This window comes from Manis pentadactyla, chromosome 1 (genome assembly GCF_030020395.1).
Source record: "Manis pentadactyla isolate mManPen7 chromosome 1, mManPen7.hap1, whole genome shotgun sequence".
In the NCBI taxonomy this organism is placed as follows: Eukaryota; Metazoa; Chordata; class Mammalia; order Pholidota; family Manidae; genus Manis; species Manis pentadactyla.
The window spans coordinates 106,013,311-106,035,976 of record NC_080019.1 but is presented as its reverse complement, the minus strand read 5'-3'; the positions used below and the strand labels follow the sequence as shown (position 1 = coordinate 106,035,976).

At 35.4% G+C, this 22,666-nt stretch overlaps 1 protein-coding gene across 2 annotated transcripts in view; it reads right to left on the bottom strand.

Annotated features, from left to right (window-relative positions):
* Positions 1-22,666, bottom strand: part of NAALADL2 (N-acetylated alpha-linked acidic dipeptidase like 2) — a 1,368,824-nt gene that overhangs the window by 1,041,709 nt on the left and 304,449 nt on the right. For both annotated transcript variants that reach the window (XM_057500065.1, XM_057500068.1), the window contains exon 3: positions 594-702. The gene's annotated coding sequence lies outside the window, so the exon portion shown is untranslated. The remainder of the gene's footprint in view (positions 1-593; positions 703-22,666) is intronic.

Below are 22,666 nucleotides of genomic sequence, written 5' to 3'. Positions count from 1 at the left end.
AAAATACTTTAATCATACACTGGCATCAGTTCTTCAGAATAGTAGTATTCCAGGAAGAACTATAAAATCTCTTTAGGACATGTCCTCAAACTCTAATGCCTAAATGGAAGGTTACAGTCATGTGTAGTCATATACAGTCATATTCCAAACAGTCAATAAACTTTGAATAAATGTAATGTAAAACCATGCTGTATCATGGTATAAGCTATATTGTTGTTGTCACTTTTTAAATAAAATAAATGGGCGAATTTAAACTAAAAAAATGAGACTGATTTGATTACTTGTAATAAAATTTACAATCATAAAAATGAATTGATACCACAAAGGCAAGAAAATTGCACCAATTTCAACAGCCACACATAAATTAAAATACTTAGATAATGCTATCCAAAGAAAATGAACTCAAGTCCATGAAAAAAATGATGTATAGAAATTGGAATATATAAGACTTTGGCACAGAATAATGCTCACATTCCTTTTATTTTCCAAAATTAGCAGCTACTGGCACATAATAGAGGTATGGCAAGTCACCTTATTAAAAGTTGATTCAAGAGTAAAAGTCTTACATTCTAATTAAAGTAATTAGGTCTTACTTCAATGGAATGATCCCAGTGCAACCAGTGGGTCTTTGCAGGTTACAGGACTCTGACAAGCTGAACCCAGGGCTCTTCATCCAGGTGTCTAACAGTCAAAGCTTATTTCCTGTTCATAAATCAAAAAACAGAGGTGATCAATTTAAATTGGGAGCTGTATTAGATAATTTATCAGTTGGCTCCTTAGTTTTATTCTTTACTTAATGCTTTTTAGAGTTACTTTATCAGTTCTTTTTATTGAAAGCAGCATAAAATTCTTCATTCTTTTTTGGAAGTCAAGAATGCATAACTAGACCTTTTTTTTTAGAAAGCACAGCATTTTATTTCAAGGATATATGTATATACAAACATACAAATACTTACCTCTCATGCTCTCATTTTTATGTATTTACATTTATACCTTAATTGAATCAGGCTAAATAGCACATTTTGTGTAATGCAGTGCTAAACACAATAAAAGGTAAAGCAGAAGACACATAGCTGGACACAAAGTGACCTACTATCTCTTTGGGGAGAAAGGGTTAACCAATGAAAGTAATGTGTCTAGAAAGAGCACATCTAGGAATAAAAGCCTGGCTTTCTACTGAACACTTGTGTGATCACAGGTAATTTCTGCAACCCTTTATCAATTTCTTTAACATGAGGATGAAAACAGGTTACCTGAAGAACTATTGTGAGAATGTGAAACATTGTACATAACGTGCCTAGCACATCACCTAACATGTATTATATTCTGAATAACTGATTGATATTATTATATAGTATTTTAGGGCATTGACAGTCCTTCTCTATTATTTTATATCTTCAAATGCCAAGACTGGTTAGTCTGCATTTCATATTTTCGGGCTATGATATTAAATTATAATGCCATAGTTACAGAGCTGCTTACTTTTACTTCTCTTCTTTATTTTTAAATGTTTATCTTAGTTGTGAGGTACCTGAAAGAAAAATAGTGTTTTTTATCCTCCTTTTAAAATAATTCACCTCAAATAAGCTATTATTTTCTTCAATGAAGCTCAGCTTGCAGGATTGCCCAATAACTAGGGAAAAAAAGATATTGCCCCTCTTTACTTTCTCTTTGCTGTCTTAATTTTTTCTCCCACATTTGAAAATCCTGTAACTCCCTTAAGCTTTACATAATAGGAAATACTGTGTCATAAAGTTCTTAACTACCAAAATAGAAAGTAAAATAATATTTCCACATTTTTATCTTTAAGTCCTTCTGCTTATAGGAAAAATTGCTTCAGGTAGTTCTTGTAGATTCCTTCAATTTGAAAGTCCCATCCAACTCTTCCGTTCTCACAAATATCAGAACCTCTTGATCAGAGTAACCTAACTTGGTTAATGCATGAATAATAAGCTTTCTGGACCCAGTTATCATCAAATAAAACCACAGGCTAAAGATTAGTGACATTGCATCATCAGTATGGAAGGACACGCACTCACAAAGAAAGCAGGACACTTGACAATATCTCATTTGTGGTAAATAAAAGGCAATTTAAATGGTGAGAATTGAAGGTCATTACTCAATTTCCAACTTTTATTTAAAGGTGATTCAAGATTCTGTTCATGGGCAGGGTTGTGCAAGAAATCAATTATTGTCTTAGCACAAATGTAGGCTTATGCTCTCCCTCAACATTGAAAATTAAGAAGGAGCCATAATAAAAATGGTATCGGCATGCTCACTGAGACTTGAGTGTTCAAGCTACAAATCACAGGAAATTATTTGTCACATGGAACTTTCCTCCTAACCTTTCTCTTGGTATATAACTGGATAAAAATGGCATGCTGCCATCTGCACCATTGCATTTGATTAAAAAACAAACTGTATAGAATGGGTTTGATCGCTGAAGTCATATGTCATCTTGTCTAATACAATGCCTTTGATCAACTCTTGCTTTTTTTCTAACCCCAAATTCAAGATTCTATTTACTAAATGAAATGAACTCTAGTTTCATACATTGCAATGTATTATTCAAGCTGTGATTTTCTCACATTCAGAAACTTGCGTAAATTAGTTCCTTGTGGACTTTTGAAATATTACCTAAAATCAGAATACTGGAACTAGAAGGAAGCTGAGAGATTATCTCATTCAAATACATAAACACCTATCATCAGCTCCCACTTGATGTTTTATTTGGTAATAGACTCCATCCAGATTCTATAGCCAATATGTTAGGAATAAAATCTCAGAAATGAAAAGCCCCACTTGTCTATAGAGAATGTTTCTCTGTATAAAGTCTTGTAAATGGTATACACTGTATCACAAAGACAAAATGATACAATTCCTTGAAAATTATCTTTATTTCTGATGATGGCTTGGTATGAAAATTAGGTTTTCTTAATCACAGTATACAAGAACAACAAAAACAAGCAAAAATAAAAAACCTCATGGACAATTTTCTAATTTAGCAAAATTTCTGTGGGTTAATATGCTATTAATGATTCTTTTATATGATGATCATTTTACTAACTTATGGAAAATTACTTTTCCTGAAATAGTTTTCTTCAAGTCACTCTACTGATCAAGAACTGATAAAAATTTCTGTCAATCACATAAAGTTCATTTTCAGTTTAAAATACATTGAAAACCCACCATGAACTAAGGATAGCAACTCCACATTCTTGAATATGGCTTTGGGATTCATTAATATCTTGGTCCACTTCTGAGAGTTCTGTTTTTTTCTTTTTATCAATGAAGTATAGGTGATACACATTATTACATTGGCTTCAAATATACAACACAGTGATTTGACAGTTATCTTCATTATTAAATGCTCACCCCAACAAGTATAGTTACATCAACACAGAATGTACAGAACTATTGACTGTATTCTCTATGCTGTACTTTCATCCCCATAACTAACTTATATTATGATTGAGATATGCCTCATTATCCCTTCATCTATTACACCTCTGAAATTCTTGAAGACAGGACTGTGCCTTGGTTAGCTGTCCCCCCATGACCTATTACTGTGCATATAGAGAGTATGCACAGTAAACATTAGTTAAATGGTGCTTGTGACTCCACATTTCTAATCCTTTCCATATCATATATCTCCTCAGTGCCTAATGAAAGAATACACTGACTGCTCCCCCTATGCCTTTTCTCTTGCTGGCCCTCCTCTCTAAGACATTTATTTTGCTCTATTTTGCCTAGCGTCTACTCATTCTTCAAGGTTCATCTATATCATGAAATCTATTCCAACTTAGGCCTTTCTAAGTTTTTCAAAACGGTACTGCAGAACAGGAGGAGCCAAGATGACAGTGTGAATAGGGCAGTGGAAATCTCCTACCAAAACCATATATATTTTTTGAAATTACAACAAATACAACTATGCCTAACAAAGAGAACAGAAGGTACAGTACAACAGCCAGGCTAAATCTACATCTGCAAAATCTCAGCATCTCATGAAGGGGGTAAGATAAAATCAGTGACCCAGTGGGACCCAAGCGCTCCCCACACCCCAGCTCCCCAGTGTGAGGAAAGGAGTCAGAGTGGGGAGGGAGTGGAAGCACAGGACTACTAAATAACTCGCCCTAGCAAACTGCACTGGGAGCACAGACACACATTGCATGGTGCTCTGGATATTAGAGAAAGAGAAAAGTAAAATCAGAGAGCAGGTCCCCACAGCTGGCTCTGCTGGGACAAAAGAAAGGTGAGTGCTTTTTGAAAGTCTTAAAAAGACAAGGGCTTAACAGCTGGACGGAATCGTCCCGACACATTCAGCCCAGCATGCTGGGAATCCTGAGGAGCTTCAGGTAATTCAACCCCCTAGGGAGTAACCAAGCCCCAAAGCCCCTCACGATGATAAGCAGACTGCCATTCATTCTCCCACCTAAGGCAAAGCCCCACCACAGTGGCCGAGCAGCCGGGGAGCAGCCCCATCCACAGCAACTGCACAGAGTCTCCTCCTGATGGGCAGCCACCCGGGCCAGACCCAGAGGAGGCTGCCAGCACGCAGCTGCCCTGCACAGGCAGAGGAGGCCAGGGCACAGTGTGGACGCGTGCCGTTCTCGCAGAAGAACACACCTGGCTCACCTGCCACTCCCTGCAGGGCTCTTGGCTACCCCTAGGAATGCCCTGCCCATGGCAGCTCAGGGGATTAACCTGGAGGCTCCTCCCGGTCTGCGGGAAACTGACTCAGGCAGCAGAGAAGGGCAAGGCAACTCGCAAACAGGAAGGGACTTTGTTCTCCAAGCTGAAACATGTGCAACCTGCCTACAACTACCTCTATTGCCATGAAAAGGCAGAAGAATTTGGTCTAGTAGAGAATCACCCAGACAACCCCTGAGAGAAGGTCTGGAGAGACAGATACAACCAATCTTCCTGAAAAAGAATTCAAAATAAAGGTCATAACTATGCTGATGGACCTGCAGAGAAATATGCAAGAGCTAAGGGATGAAGTCAGGAGGGAGATTACAGAAATGAAATAATCTCTGGAAGGATTTAAGAGCAGACTGGATGAGGTGCAAGAGACTCCCCAGAGAGAACAGGAATACAGAGAAGATGAGACAGAGAAAGATAAAAGGATTTCCAGGAATGAAAAAATATTAAGAGAACTCTGTGACCAATCCAAATGGAACAATATTCATATTACAGGGACACCAGAAGAAGAAGAAAGAGAAAAAGGGATAGAAAGCATCCTTGAAGAAATAATTGCTGAAAACATCCCCAAAATAGGGGAGGAGTCTCTCAGACCATGGAAGCCCACAGATCTCCCAACACAAGGGACCCAAGGAGGACAACACCAAGACATATAATAATTAAAATGGCAAAGATCAAAGACAAGGACAGAGTATTAAAGGCAGCCAGAGAGAAAAAAGGTCACCTACAAAGGCAAACCCATCAGGCTATCATCAGACTTCTCAACAGAAACACTACAGGCCAGAAGAGAATGGCATGATATATTTAATGCAATGAAACAAAAGGGCCTTGAACCAAGGATACTGTATCCAGCACAACTATCATTTAAATATGAAGGAGGGATTAAACAATTCTCAGACAAGCAAAAGTTGAGGGAACTTGCCTCCCATAAAGAACCTCTACAGGGTATTTTAAAGGAACTGCTCTAGATGGAAGCACTCCTAAGACTAAATAGATGTCACCAGAGAAAATAAAATCACACCAAAGAAAGCAGAACAAACAAATACTAACTAAAGGTAAAAAATAAAACCAACTATTCACAAAAGCAGTCAAAGGAAACACAAAAGAGTACAGAATAAAACACCTAACATATAAAGAATGGAGGAGGAGGAATAAGAAGGGAGAAAAATAAAGAATCATCCAACTGTATTTATAATAGCTTAATAAGCAAGTTAAGTTAGATGGTTAGATAGTAAAGAAGCTACCCTTGAACCTTGGTAATCACAAATCTAAAGCCTACAATGGCAATAAGTCCATATCTTTCAATAATCACCCTAAATGTAAATGGACTGAAGGCACCTATCAAAAGACACAGAGTAATAGAATGGATAAAAAAGAAAGACCCATCTATATGCTGCTTATAAGAGACTCATCTCAAACTGAAAGACACACACAGAATAAAAGTGAAGGGATGGAAAAAGATATTTCATGCAAATAATAGGGAGAAAAAAGCAGGTGTTGCACTACTTGTATCAGACAAAATAGACTTCAAAACAAAGAAAGTAACAAGAGATAAAGAAGGACATTACATAATGATAAAAGGCTCAGTCCAACAGAGGATATAACCATTATAAATATATATGCACTCAATAAAGGAACACCAACACATGTGAAACAAATACTAACAGAATTAAAGGAGGAAATAGAATCCAATGCATTTATTCTAGGAGACTTTAACACACCACTCATTCCAAAGGACAGATCCAACAGACAGAAAATAAGTAAGGACACAGAGGCACTGAACAAAACACTAGAATAGATGGACCTAACGGACATCTACAGAACTATACACCCAAAAGCAGCAGGATACACATTCTTCTCCAGTGCACATGAAACATTTTCCAGAATAGGCCACACACTAAGCCACAAAAAGAGCCTCAGCAAATTAAAAAATATTGAAATTCTACCAACTAACTTATCAGACCTCATAGGTATAAAACTAGAAATAAATTGTAAAAAGAAAACAAAAAGGCTCAGAAATACATGGAGGCTTAACAACATTCTCCTAAATAATCAATGGATAAATGACCCAATTAAAATAAATATCAAGGAATATATGGAGACCAATGAAAACAACAGCACAAAGCCCCAACTTGTTTGGGATGCAGCAAAGGCAAATCTAAGGGTAAAGTATATACCAATCCAGGCCTATTTAAAGAAGGAAGAACAAACCCAAATGAATAGTCTAAAGTCAGAATTATTGAAACTAGAAAAAGAGAACAAATGAGGCCCAAAGTCAGCAGAAGGAGAGATACAATAAAGATCAGAGAAGAAATAATAAAATTGAGAAGAATAAAACAAAGAAAAAAATCAATGAAACCAAGAGATGATTCTTTGAGAAAATAAACAAAATAGATAGGCCCCAAGCCAGACTTATTAAGAGAAAAAGAGAATCTACACACATCAACAGAACCAGAAATGAGAAAGGAAAAATCACAATAGACCCCACAGGAATACAAATAATTATTAGAGAATACTATGAGAATCTATATGCTAACAAACTGGAAAACCTAGAAGAAATGGACAACTGCCTATAAAAATACAACTTCCAACACTGACCAAGGAAGAAACAGAAAATCTAAACAGACCAATCACCAACAAAGAAATTGAATTGGTAATCAAAAAACTACCGAAGTTCAAAATTCCTGGGCCAGATAGATTCACTGCTGAATTTCATCAGACATATAGAGAAGACATAATACCCATTCTCCTTAAAGTTTTCCAAAAAATAGAAGAGGAGGGAATACTCCCAAACTCATTCTATGAAGTCAGCATCACTCTAATACAAAAACCAGGCAAAGACCCCACCAAAAAAGAAAATTACAGACCAATATCCCAGATGAACATAGATGCAAAAATACTTAACAAAATATTAGCAGACAGAATTCAAAAATACATCAAGAGGATTATACACGATGATCAAGTGGGATTCATTTCAGGGATGCGAGGATGGTACAACATTTGAAAATCCATCATCTTCCACCACATCAACAAAAAGAAGGACAAAAACCACGTGATCATCTCCATAGACGCTGAAAAAGCATTCGACAAAATTCAACATCCATTCATGATAAAAACTCTCAACAAAATGGGTATAGAGGGAAAGTACCTCAACATAATAAAGCCCATACATGACAAACCCACAGTCAACATCATACTTAAAAGCGAGAAGCTGAAAGCTTTTCCTCTAAGATCAGGAACAAGACAGGGATGCCCACTCTCCCCACTGTTATTCAACATAGTACTGGAGGTCCTAGCCAAGGTAATCAGACAAAACAAAGAAATACAAGGCATCCAGATTGGTAAAGAAGTCAAACTGTCACTATTTGCAGATAACATGATATTGTACATAAAAAACCTAAATACTCCACTCCAAAACTACTAGAACTAATACCTGAATTCAGCAAAATTGCAGGATACAAAATTAATACACAGAAATCTGTTGCTTTCCTATACACTAATGATGAACTAGCAGAAAAAGAAATCAGGAAAGCAATTCCATTCACAATTGCATCAAAAAGAATAAAATACCTAGGAATAAACCTAACCAAGGAAGTGAAAGACCTATACCTTGAAAATTATAAGACACTCTTAAGAGAAATTAAACAGGACACTTAGAAATTGAAACTCATCCCATGCTCTTGGCTAGGAAGAATTAATATTGTCAAAATGGCCATCCTGCCTAAAGCAATCTACAGATTCAATGCAATCCCAATCAAAATACCAATAGCATTCTTCAATGAACTGAAATAAATAGTTTTAAAATTCATATGGAGCCACAAAAGACCCCGAATAGCCAAAGCAACCCTAAGAAGGAAGAATAAAGTACAGGGAATCTTGCTTCCCAACTTCAAGCTCTACTACAAAGCCACAGTAATCAAGACAACTTGGTACTGGCACAAGAACAGTGCCACAGACCAGTGAAACAGAATAGAGAGTCCAGATATTAACCCAAAAATATATGGTCAATTCATATACAATAAAGGAGCCATGGACATACAATGGGGAAATGACAGCCTCTTCGACAGCTGGTGTTGGCAAATCTGGACAGCTACATGCAAGAGAATGAAACCAGATCATTGTCTAACCCTATGCACAAAAGTAAATTCAAAGTGGGTCAAAGACATGAATGTAAGTCATGAAATCATAAAACTCTTAGAATAAAGCATAGGCAAAAATCTCTTGGACATAAACATGAGCAACTTCTTCATGAATATATATCCCTGCACAAGGGAAACAGTAGCAAAAATGAATAAGTGGGACTATATCAAGCTGAAAAACTTCTGTACAGCAAAGGACCCCACCAAGAGAACAAAAAGACATCCTACAATATGGGAGAATATATTCATAAATGACAGATCCGATAAAGGGTTGACATCCAAAATATATAAAGTTCTATTGCACCTCAACAAACAAAAAACAAATAATCCAATTAAAAAATGGGCAGAGGTTCTGAACAGACAGTCTCCAAAGAAAAAATTCAGATGGCCAAAAGGCACATGAAAAGATGCTCCACATCACTAGTCATCAGAGAAATGCAAATTAACACCACAATGAGATATCACCTTACACCAGTAAGGATCGCCACCATCCAAAAGACAAGCAACAACAAATGTTGGCAAGGATGTGGAGAAGGGGGAACCCTCCTACACTGCTGGTGGGAATGTAAATTAGTTCTACCATTGTGGAATGCAGTATGGAGGTTCCTCAAAAAACTAAAAATAGAAATACCATTTGACCCAGGAATTCCACTCCTAGGAATTTACCCTATGAATGCAGCAGTCCAGTTTGAAAAAGACAGATGCACCCCTATGTTTATCGCAGCACTATTTACAATAGCCAAGAAATGGAAGCAACCTAAGTGTCCATCAGTCAATGAATGGATAAAGAAGATGTGGTACATATTCACAATGAAATATTATTCAGCCACAAGAATAAAAACAGATCCTACCATTTGCAACAACATGGATGGAGCTAGAGGGTATTATGCTCAGTGAAATAAGCCAGGCAGAGAAAGACAAGTATCAAATGATTTCACTCATCTGTGTAGTATAAGAACAAAGAAATAAACTGAACGAACAAAACAGCATCAGACTCACAGAACCCAAGAATGGACTGACAGTTACCAAAGGGAAAGGGACTGGGGAGGATGGGTGGGAAGGAAGGGACAAGGGGGGAAAAGGGGCATTACTATTAGCAGACATAATGTTGCAGTGGGGCACAGAGAGGGCTGTACAACACAGAGAAGACAAGTAGTGATTCTGTAGCATCTTACTATGCTGATGGACAGTGACTGTAATGGGGTATGTGGGGTGGACTTGTTGATGGTGGGAGTCTAGTAAACATAATGTTCCTCAGGTAATTGTAGATTAATGTTACCAAAATAATAAACAAACAAACAAATAAATAAATAACTGTAGTGCATTAAATGAATCTTTGGAAAAACAGTAGAAAAATCCGATTTGTACTCTTATATATTCCCCATAGCTCCTAGCTTAAAGTTGGGCACATAGATATTGGATACCGCAAAGCATATGGATGATCTGCAAGCTAGAAAGATACAAGTCCCCTGTTGGTGAATTAGATCTGAGATTGGCAAACTATGGGACATGGGCCAAATACAGCCTGCTGTCTGTTTTCATAAATGAAATTTTATTGGAACACAGCCATGTCAATTGTTTATGTATTATTTATGGCTGCTTTCTGGCAATAACACCAGAGTTGCAAAATTGCAATACAGACAGCCTGGCCCTCAAGACCATACTGTTTACTACTTGGTCCATTGCAGAATAAGCCTGCCAATCAGTATATTAGTTCAGGGATTCTCCAATGCGAGTCCAAGAAGAGACCTGGTGCATTCACAGCCTTAGGCATGGTGGTTAAATCATACTCTACAGAATCCAGTTCTTAATCTGTGTCCCTGGACTGAAAGTACCAGCATCATCTGGGAACTTGATAGAAATGCAAAATTTCAGACACTCCCTCAGACTACAGATCAAAAGCTCTGGAGATGGGCCCAGTAATTTTTGTTTTTACCAGCCCTCCAAGTGTTTCTAATGCACACTAAAATTTGAAAACCGGGAGATTAGAAAAGAAAGGGGCAGTTATTTAATACCCCACCATAATGACTTGGCCTGTCAATGGCAAATCCAGTTTCTTCAGTTGCTAATGTATACAGAGATCTTAATTGATCAAAAGATACCAAATTTGTGTCACCTGCTCTGAAATGTGACACTTTGGGTTTACTCTGAAAGAACACTAAGGAGGGGTACCTTGATGTGGGAATTGCTACAGCACTTTCAGTAAATGCTAATACAGCCACTAGCTGTATATCTAAAGAAAAGACAATATGCCAAGTGCCAAAGTGCAAAATCTATCCAATTCAGATTGAAATATCAAAGCAATATAGCAGATAAGCTCCAGTTTTTATAGGACTGCCTGTCAAGACAAACCTTTGTACAATGATTCTCAGCAGGGACACAAGAGAAGCGGACAGCAACTCAGTATGGGACTCTGCTAATCAAGGATTTGTTCCAACATGCATATCCCCAACTCTAAGTCTCAAATTTAGCCAGACAGCACTTCCCATGATAGTGTGTTGGGTAGAAATGAGGAATAATCACCACCAAACCTTGAGGGAGGTAGTAACTATATACCATTTCCTCTAAAAATAATAATAATAATAATAATTACATTATATAGTATTTACAATTTTCACAAATAATATGTTTAAACTTACAATAAATCTCTACTTCCTTGTTTCTATCAAAAACAGACTTGCATCAGCAGCTACGGCTATGATTTGAAAGGGTTATAATACACAAAAAATAATGGTAAGTTATTGATAAGAGACAAGCATGATGAAGTTATTTCTTTCTGGAAAGAACTTTGCCTCAATGTATTATAGTTAATGCTGAAAGTTTGGCAGCTGTATCAATAAACAAACAGTAAAATTATTTAAACTATTTAAGAGTCTCTACATAAAGGTTAAAAGAAACATATGTCAATCAATAAAAATAAGCTATTGACTGATAGTTTCTAGAAAATTCCCATTACCTTATAGACATAAAAAAAATCATTGTTTCTATGCAATAATATAACCATTACTTCTCTTTTGCAAAATGGCACATAGATCTTTATGCCTAAAACCTACATAAACATTTTATTCAATATTCATTTAAGAGTGCCTTTATTTGGACATATATGCATGGAAAATAGGAAAAACATTCAGATCTGCTGCATAATAGAAAATGGAGAATTTTATGGGCCTGAATTTCAGACCTATGAATTCAGTAAATGACTGACCCATGTCAGATGATCTGTTAGAATTCCGATTCAAAGATTTAAAATTGACAAATTTAAATCAAAGATTAATGAATATATAATTTGGTACATTTATGCATAACACAGTCCAAATTCAAAGAGGAAGAATATATAATTATCCCTCTGTATAGGAAATTCCAGCCTATGTAAAGATAAAAAAAAAAACTATGTTCCACTGAGAAATAACTCAGTGGGGAGATATAATACCTATGGAGAAGGAGGGTGAGTTATAAATAGTATAAAACAAGGAGGTAGCAGGTTGACAATGAGTAGGTTACACAAAGTAATTAGGAGTAATAATGCTCTAAAATTTTAAGGAGTGGAAAATTAGGCTAAATGTTAGAAACCTTTCATAGCAAGTCCATTAGATTCTAGAATCAAACCTCTGCCTGAAGCTCCTTCAACTGAGTCATTTAAAATTACACAAAATTCTGTCTTTTCCAAAGTATTACAGGGAATTACTCATAGGGAATGGCTAGTGAGATGTACTAAATGAACTATTTTTTTTCTTTTACTCATCTTTTGCATATATAACTGTCATAAGTTTGCACACATTAAAAAAAACAGTGAAAAGATGAAAATGCTCTGTACATTACTCTTACTATTATTGTATCACATCAGTTCATATTGCTTTAATGCTTTCAAAACGAGGAAGATAATGGAATACAAGGAATAATTAAGAGATAAAAACTACTCTTGAATAGTCTACTCAAGATATTACATTCAAGGAAAAAGAATATTAAAAAGTGTGTTCTTTGATAAAATTTGCATACTGAAAATCATACTTAATTACCAGCATATTAGGCATAACACAGAATTGGTAATTAATAAATACTAAATGAACAAATAAGTGAACAAGTTCTAATGAGTTACTAGGAGCAAAGCACAGAATCTCTCAGATAGTAGTCATTCAGCAACAGTGAGCCACCATTATTATTAACTGCTACTCATGTGCAGAGTGACCAACAAAGTAGGAGATTTTAGGAAATTAGTCTAGAAAATGTCAGAAAGGACAGTTGGAGTGACAAGCCACAGCTTCCTAGTACATGGCCGATTTACTAATACACTGCAAAAATCAGTCAGTTCCTTAATAAAACTGATAATGGAAATAAGCATATATTCTCACCCAGTTAAAATAATCCTGATCCCTCCTTCCTAGACCATTGTTACTTCATAGAACTTCAACTTTCTAAAGGTAATGAAAGGTGGATTGATGAGGGAAGTATGTCAAAGAAGTGGGAAGAACATCAAGAGTGAGTCTCAATAATGGAGTGAGTGAGTAAGTCTCAATAGTGCCAAGGTTTGGGAAAAACAGAGGTCAAGGAACATGTCCATTGACTCCAAGGCATATGTGTGCTTGAGAGCATTTGAGACAGACAATGCAAATGATTGAAGCAACTGTACATAAAGCAATAATGAGTTGCAAGGATTGTGGTGAAATGGGGAGCAGCAACAGCTACTTAGCTCCAGTAGATTGTTGCCATGTGGGACAATAAGCTCAGGGATGTCAGTTCTTGAAAGAAACAAAAAAACACTGGGGAATGTCTCAACTTTTAAATGTTTGCCACAGATAATTTTTTAAAAACACACATGTATAGAAATAATTATTAATCAGGACCAAGTGATATTTATTACAGATATACAAGTCTGATTCAACATTCAAAAACCAATCAATGAAATCCATCACATCAGTAATCTAGAGTAGAAAAATTACATGATCATATCAATGCATGCAGAAAAAAAGTTTTTTTTTTATTTAACAAAATCCAACACCTATGCATAATAAACCTCTCAGCAAACTAGGAATAGAGGGAAATTTCTTCAACTTGATAAAACCCCTACAGCTAACATCATAATTAATGGTGAAAAACTAGATGCTTTCCTGCTACGATCAGGAACAAGGCAAGAATTTGTATTTCACCACTTCTTTCAACATCTTATTGGAAGTCCTCGCTAAAGCAACAAGACAGGAAAAGGAAATAATAGGTATACAGATTGGGAAGAAAGAAATAAAGCTGTCTTGGTTCATAGATGATATGATTTTTCTATGTAGAAAATCCAAAAGAATCAATAAAAAAAACTCCTGGAATTAATATGCAATTATACCAAGTTTGATATACAAAGCTAATTGTTTTCCTATATACCAGGAATGAACAATTAAAATTTGAAATTAAAAACACAATAAATTAGCACTCTACAAAATTAAATACTAATCTATAAATCTAACATAATATGTATAAGAGCTATATGAGGAAAACTATATGAGGTACAATACCCTGATGAATGAAATTAATGAACTAAATAAATAGAGGTATTTCATGTTCATGGATAGGAAGACAACACTGTCTAGATGTCAGTTCTTTCCAACTTGATCTATAGAGACACTGTAATCTCAATCAAAATCCCATCAAGCTATTTTGTGGATATTGACAAATTGATTCTAAAGTTCATATGGAGAGCAAAAGATCTCAAATAGTCAACATAATATTGAAGAACAAAATCATAGGACTGATGCAACCCAACCTCAAGATTTACAATAAAACTATAGTAATCAAACAGTGTGCTATTGATAAAAGAATAGACAAATAGATTAATGGAACATAACAGAGAGCCCAGAAGTAGATTCAAATATAGGTAAATTAATCACTGACAAAGGAACAGACAAATACATTTGAGAAATGATAACATTTTTACTAAATGGTATTAGAATGACTACATAATCACCTGCAAAAACAATTAACCTAGACACAGAAATTATAACTTCCACAAAACTTAACTCAAAATGTATCATAAACCTAAGTGTGAAATGAAAAACTATAAAACTTCCAGAATATAAATAGGAGAAAATCTAGATGACCTTGGATTTGGCAATGAAACCACACTAAAGTTATGATCCATGAAAGAACTAGTAAGTTGGACTTCATTAAAGTTAAAAAAACCTTCTACTATGCAGAGGCCACAGTCAAGAGAATAACAAGACAATTACAAACTGAGAGAAATTATTTGTGAAAAGACTATTATCCAAAATAAACAAAGAATACTTAAAGCTCAATAATAAGAAAATGAATAGCCAAATTGAAAAATGGGCAAAATTTCTGACAAGACATCTCACCATAGAAGATGTGTAGGTGGATATAAACATATAAAAAGATGTACAATATCATATGTCATTAGAGAAGTGTAAATAAAACAAAAATGATATACCACCACATACCTGCTAAAATGACTAAATTCCAGAACACTGACAACACTGATGAGGCTGTGGAGCAACAGGAACTCTTATTCATTGATAGTAGGAATGCAAAATGGTACAGACACTGTGGAAGACAGTTGGCAGTTTCTTAACAAAACTAAATGAACTCTTACCATATTGAACAGTAGTGTTTGCTCTTTGGTATTCATCCAAATAAGCTGAAAACTTACATCCACACAAAAATCTGCACACAGATATTTATAGTAATTATATTCATAATTGCCAAAACTTGGAAGCAACCAAGATGTCCTTTAATAGGTAAATAGATGAATAAACAGTGGTATATCCAGAAATTTAGAATTTTATTCTAAAAAATAAAGTATGAAGCCACAAAAAGGTATGGAAGAACCTTAAATGCCTACTCCATCTGAAGGTTACACACAGTATGATCCAACTATATGACATTCTGTAAAATGCAAACTATAGAGATAATAAAAAGATCACTGCTTTCCTAGGGCTTAGGGGGAAGTATGAATGAATAGATAGAACACAGAGGGCTTTTATGCAGTGATACTATTTGGTATTAAAGCTATAATGGTAGATACATGACATTATACCTTTGTCCAATATCCAAAGAACAATGCACAGCATGAACCCCGAAGCAAACTATGGACTTTGGTTGACAGTGATGTGACAATATTGGTTCATCAACTGTAACCAATGTACTACACTGGGGTGAAATGTTTATGGTGGGGAAGACACAAGAAGTTGGAGAAAGGATACATGGGAACTCTCTGTACTTTCTGTTCAATTTTGCTGTGAATCTAAAACTGCTCTAAAAAAGTAAAGCCTATTAATTTTTTAAATAACTGAATAAAATTAAAACACACATACAGTGTAAGCCAAACAAAATGTGTCACTATGCTGGATTACAGTTCATTTAAAGACTGTGGCAGTATATATGGTCCAGGACATGGGATACAGGTAGTAAATGTATGCGACACATTCACTCAGAAATAAAGAATGAATAAAAAGGATGATTATCACATCATCTTCTATTTCTAGGACTAGAAGGAATTCCTAAGTACAAGTCAGTGAGTCATCATTTCCATATCCTTGGTGAAAAATGTTTTTTTAGAAAACAGTATCCAGGCTTCCACCATTTCATATACAAATGATTGAAAAGAATATTCAAAATTCTCTATAGTCAAAATATGAGAAAAGGAGGAAATAACCATCTAACTCAAATCCAGCATGCAAACATAATTTAGATAAAAATTAAATATAACTCCTAGAATAAGGCCATAGCAATATACAAATAAAATTAAAATATAACTTTCAGGAAAGAGGACTTTCATTTATTTATTGATTTATCCATAGAATATCTAAAATAATGACTAAAACATAAAAAAATAAATATTTGGTTAATAAATAAATGAATTACATAATCACAAGAAAATGACTCATCCTGCATTGCACATCAGAAAGAGGGCAACATGAAAATTAGATGAATTTGTTAGCAGCCTACTGCAATTGTTCAGCCATGAAATAATGAAGGTGTGGAAGATAGCAGTAACAGTGGAAATGAGTGAATGCAGCCAGAAAGATTGTAAACAACTGAGAACAATGAGGATGAGCCACTGACAGCACGAAAAACTGAAGGGCTAGAAGAAAATAGAGCCCTGGAAATACACTGAGAAGAAGTATTTGGTGATGAATGTAAGGGATCATGAGGCAACAGTGTCACAGCAGCTCAGAGGAGATGGACTTAAGAGACAGAAAAAATAGTAATGAGGCCATAAAGAGGCCAAGTACTGTGAGCAGGGCTGGAATTAGGGGTGAGGTAAGGGAAGCATTCACCTTGGGCAAAAATATTTAAGGGACATCAAAAATCATTCATCAAAATAAATATGTAAATGCATTATTTTAAACATGAAAGTTAATGGACAAGAATTCATGGCAAGCAAAATATCAAAAATTTTAAATAAAGCCAGAATGTTGCTTGTTTTCTTACCCTCTGTTATTGTACATCATGACAGCCTGCTGTTGTTGGACCTGTAAAGACTGTTTTTTTCCCACTGGGTAGGTTTAGGCGGTGACAATGGTGTGACAATAGGTTGGGTAGTATGGGTCTTTATATATAGTCACTTTTTTAAATTGTAAGGATCTATTAACTTTTTCCACTTGGTTCAAAATATGGGAGGATATTTTAATAAGTGTATATACAGGCACACCTTTTTCCTTTAACCAGAGTTTCCATTAGGGCCTGGCATAGCACTGACTGAGACTTGGAAAGCTTCCTTTGGGTTTAGCAATAAGAAAGCCATTGGTGATTTTGTGGGTGTAGTAGTTTCAGTGTAGTAGTGAAGGGAGAGGCCAGATTGCAGGTGATTAAGAAGGGAACAGGCTGAAGAAGGTAAAGGGCCAGAAAGGGAATGTTTGAGGATAGAGGGTAGGTAAGTAATTTTAAACTGCTCTTTTATTCAAAGGGCTCCACCCAAATCTGTTTTCAGGGAGGCAAAAATATAGTTAAAAAAAAAGGAAAACACTAGTCATTCCCACTATGCTGCTTTAGAGACGACCATCCTCACTTAGGTATCACATTAATTCTGTAGGCCTGAGACTGTGCCAACTGACTGATATCGCCACGGTTTTACTCAGGACATTCCTGAAATGTTTCTGACAACAGGTATGTTAATACACCTTTCTCCTAAACATATCCCATAGCCCAGGAATCATCTCTACAAAGTATAGTTCTCTGGAAATTTAGATGATAGATACTAAAAAATAAGAAAGAAAGAAGAAGAAAAATGTTATTTGCAATAATATTGAGATTTATTTTGAAACATGTAGTTAGTCTCCACTTGCTAACGTTTTAGTTTCACAGATATCTCATATGAGAAATTCCAAAATGGTTTATAAATGTAATCTCAGGTACAGAATAATCCTTGAAACTTAATTATGTCTTCACCCTTGAATTTTCCAGTATGCAAATGAAGATATATTCATGATGTCCCACTGAAAACTATCTCAATATCAATGAAGGTGAAGGAGTATTAAGTAAACAAAAGGGGAAGATTTCTAATTAAAACAGAATTAAATACTTCAAAGAAGAAACATGTTTTTGTTTTGTGGTACTAATCTCAAAAGTCTATAGTCTTATGAATTAGGCTATCGTTTTGCCAAGCCCAAAGCTTCCTTACTAAGACACTTTTTTATGAGAGAAAGTAGAGAAAATACTTTCTACCATAGGTAAAATTGCAATATTTCCAGAATCTCTCACCTGGCTTTAATGCATCTGCATAGCAACAGGTGTTTCCGAGGGGTGGAGAGAAGTAAGCCATCTCCATATCAATAGGTGATTACATGGGGGAGAAAGGGAATATCTGGACGGGAGAGAATGGGTGGGGTCCCTTTTTGCAGCCAGGTCACAAGAGACATGGGTGAACAGAAGTGGACAATGGCTTGTAGGCAATAAATGGGTTTCTCCCACTTTATTTCTCCCTGTGACTGATTTAGTTTTCAAAGGCAATTTGCCCTGGGCTGGAAAAATATTTCCCCCCAGCTACTATGGGAAGTGGCACTGGAAAAGTATTTACAAGGGATATATCTAAAAAGATAAGATTAACACAATGTGTTCCTTAGAGGAAAAGCCATGTTCCAAGTTAGTAAACGACTTTCTCTTCAAATATTGAAGAGTAGTGCTTCTCAATACTAAAACTACTTTCATGAATCAACTCTGGGTTCTGTGAAAAGTCGGGTTCCTAGTTCCATCAGAATGAGAATCTAAATATCTGGACCCAGAATCTGCATTTTTAAAAAACTTCTCCAACCAAGTGATTCTTAAGGGTGGCAAATTTTGAGAAGCACTGAATATGATATAATATATCCCTTATCATTTGTAGTATATACTCTTATCATTTATACATGATGGATGATGAAATTAACAGTGGAAACTCAGTGCAAATAGTTCTACCATTCCATCAAAAACATAACATAAATGTTGGGGAATTATTTTAATAAAGTTAGTACATTAGATCCATGAAGCTCACAAACAAAATATTTGTGATAAAAAATAACAACTAGACATTTGTTAAATGTTTACAATAAATGCAATAAATAAATCTAATATATAAAAAAAAAATACTTCCTAGCTCAGGGAACTCACAAAATATTAAATACAATTTTTCCCAATCCCTTTGTAGTACTTCAGAACTCAAATATTTTCCAATACCTCATTTGCCTATTCCTAAAATAATAATATTCTAAAAAAGTACACTACATTTAAGTAGGAACATGGAATTCCAGATTATGTCAATATTTGTTTACTGAAATATTCAAAAGGGCTTTCAGAGATTTTAGGAATTATGTCTGAATTACCCAATAGCATATCATACAGTCTATTTCAAAATGTAAAAGCACATAATCTGTGGTCAGCAAACAGCTTATCTTTAGTAATACAGTTATCTAGGACCACACTGTGAGAAATACAACCTGGCCCTGCAGCCATGAGAGAGATGAACTTCCAAAAGGTGAATTCTTAATTAATAGCACTTAATTAAAACTTTACATCTCACATCTTTTATTTAAGGAAGACTTACATATTTTGGTTTAGTATATGATATGTTACACTCAGAATCAGCATTAGAATCACAAGGTGCACAGCTAGCTTCAGGGAAGCAAAAGGGCCTGGTGAAAGAAATCATTATCTCCAAATAGGGTTTCCATTGTTTTAATGGAGTTTCTTCTAACATTCAAAAACCTTATGAACAAACACATACATATTTGCTCAAAGACCCATCAAGTGGTTGCATCTTTAAGCAATAGGTATGCATATCAGTAGTTGCCAACTCCTTATGTAAGACTGACTCTGACAAAAACAAATATTTTTCCAACTGTTCAGTTATTATAAATCCTAGAAGCCTCCAATATAACATAAGTTATACATCTACCTAAGTGTTTCTCTTCCCATTAATCTTTTATAATTTATTGAGCCATAGACACATCCATTGTGCTCTGAGCCATATTTTCAAAGGATAATACAGTAACATAAATAATGCCAGTGAGCATTTATTGAATACCATGGAGGGTCAGTTGTTAGCAGATGACACAAGCCACAACTAACCACGATCCTCAAATATTCCTTATCACAATCCTATTAAGTATTTATTATCAGTCTAGTTTTATAGATCAGGAAAGAAACTCAGAAAGGTAAATTAATTTAACCAAGGATGCAGAATTATTAGGAAGCAAAACTTCAAATATGACATTTATTCAATCTCCCTCAGTCCACTTAAGATAAAATCTTAAGACAATGAATAAGTCTCTCTCTCTCTCTCTCTATCCAGGTGATTCCCTTTCTCTGGTTATCATATGGAAATTATTTTCCATCTTCTCCATGAAAAAGTATCAAATATATGTACATGTTTTTAATTAACATACTCAGGTTAATATAGCTTTCACTTTAAATTTTTTTATTTCTGTTTAATTTTTTTTATATTGAGGTACAATAAAATGCACAAGTCTTAGTGTACAGTTTAATGAATTTTGACATGTGCATACATTCATGTAAACATTGCCCAGATCAAATAACTAAGTAAAGAAATGTATGTTGACTAAAGAAAAATTTTCTTATTTAGGAAGACTTTTTATAAGGCATGGGCTTTATATAAAACACACATATAAATTAATGAGGTAAAAAGAATACATCTACTAGCCAGCTAAACATTCAACTTTGTCTGATTATAGAGTGTCAGCTGCAGCCAGATGACACAGGCCAATGTCCCTTCCACTTAATTTACTGAATTAATATTCATTGCTCTTTGATTTTAAAAGCTAATTAATTATTGGCTTTTTAAAACTTAAAGCCAAAAGTATCAATTTTTACTAATTTTTATTGTGTTATATTTACACGTGCTGACTCTGTTAATAGCATTTGATTTGTTAGAATTTAACTACATTGCTAGAAAAGACTTTTGCCAATAAATAAAAAATTGTATGTCTATCTTTTCTTATCAATTTCTCTTTAAATAAATAAAATATAGAAGGATTAAAGTCTGGTAGAATGTTTGAAACATTAGGGTTCCCTTGAGAAAAGGGGAATGAAAAGATGTAGTGGGTATCAGCAATTTACTGGGTCCCTTAGGAAGTGTTACAGATTCCTCAAACCAAACCATACCATGTCCCTGAAGAGAAAGGGCACAAATTTGAGGTAAGGCTCTTCTGGGACAATGGAGGGTTCAGAGTTTTTGCCTTTCTGGAGGATGTGATTGGAATGAAGTTTGGAAGAAATATTGTTACTGGTAAGAAATGGGAGGAACACTGGATAACAAAAAGAAGTGTAAGGAAGCAGTCCACCATGGGCCTCTTGCATTGCTATGCTTTTCTGAACCCGTGGCCTGGATCTTTCACTTAGGACACTTTTCAGGGTTGTTCATGGAAGTGGAATCCTGAGAAGTGAGGTAATATCACAGGAATGCATCAGATATCTCTGAGGTGTATTTGGTCTCCCTCTGGTCAAAGAACACTCTTGCTTACTGATTACTTTAAAAGCAGTGGGTCCCCTCAGCTCAGGTTTCTTCGTGGGTGGTGCACCCACTGCTCACATAGCTCCAGCCAGCACATGACCCGTGGTATTTTGAGCTTGGAGAACCAGCAGAACTACTCGGGCTTCTGCTTCTCCTGTCAGTAAGCCCAGGAGTCCCATGTGGTCTGACGGCATCCGTGGAGCTCCCACAGTGTTTTCGGAGGGAGCTCTGCTATCTCCACACACTCAAACTTACTTTATTTAGACACAAGGTTACTAAGGGCAGAGAAATGCCAATGAGGAGCCACATCTTCCTTTAGGCCAGTTCTCTGAAACAGAACTCAGGGAGTTCCCCCTCTGTGCTCTGGCTCACTGCCTCATGATTTTACTTCACTGGCAAAGAACACTGAATTTTCAGGAGTGGGCCTGTTCATTAACACAGATTTGAAGTATTCCCTCTCATCCGTTTATTTGATGAGGGAAACATTTAGTACAACAATGCTGCATGTGAAAGCACTCAATGTCATATTCCAAATGCTTCAATTTAAAACAAAAATGTGTTTTTTCATTACCTCTTACAAATCCTTAGAATATTCCACAGATCTCTTCTTAATGATACTATTCTTTACTACAACTCACATCTAAAAGTTATAGACTGCTTCATATAAATATTACTGTATTTATAATTATTAGTATAACATGTTAATATGAGGCACACATTTTATTATTCACCAAGAAACTAAAAGAAAAATTTAGTCAAAAATAACATACGACCTCTCTCTCTTTTTTTCTCTTTCTTTCCCTCCCTCCCTCACTCTTTCTCACTCTGGTTAAATATTTAATAATCATTTAAATTCAACAACAGTCTGCTTAAGTTGAAAATA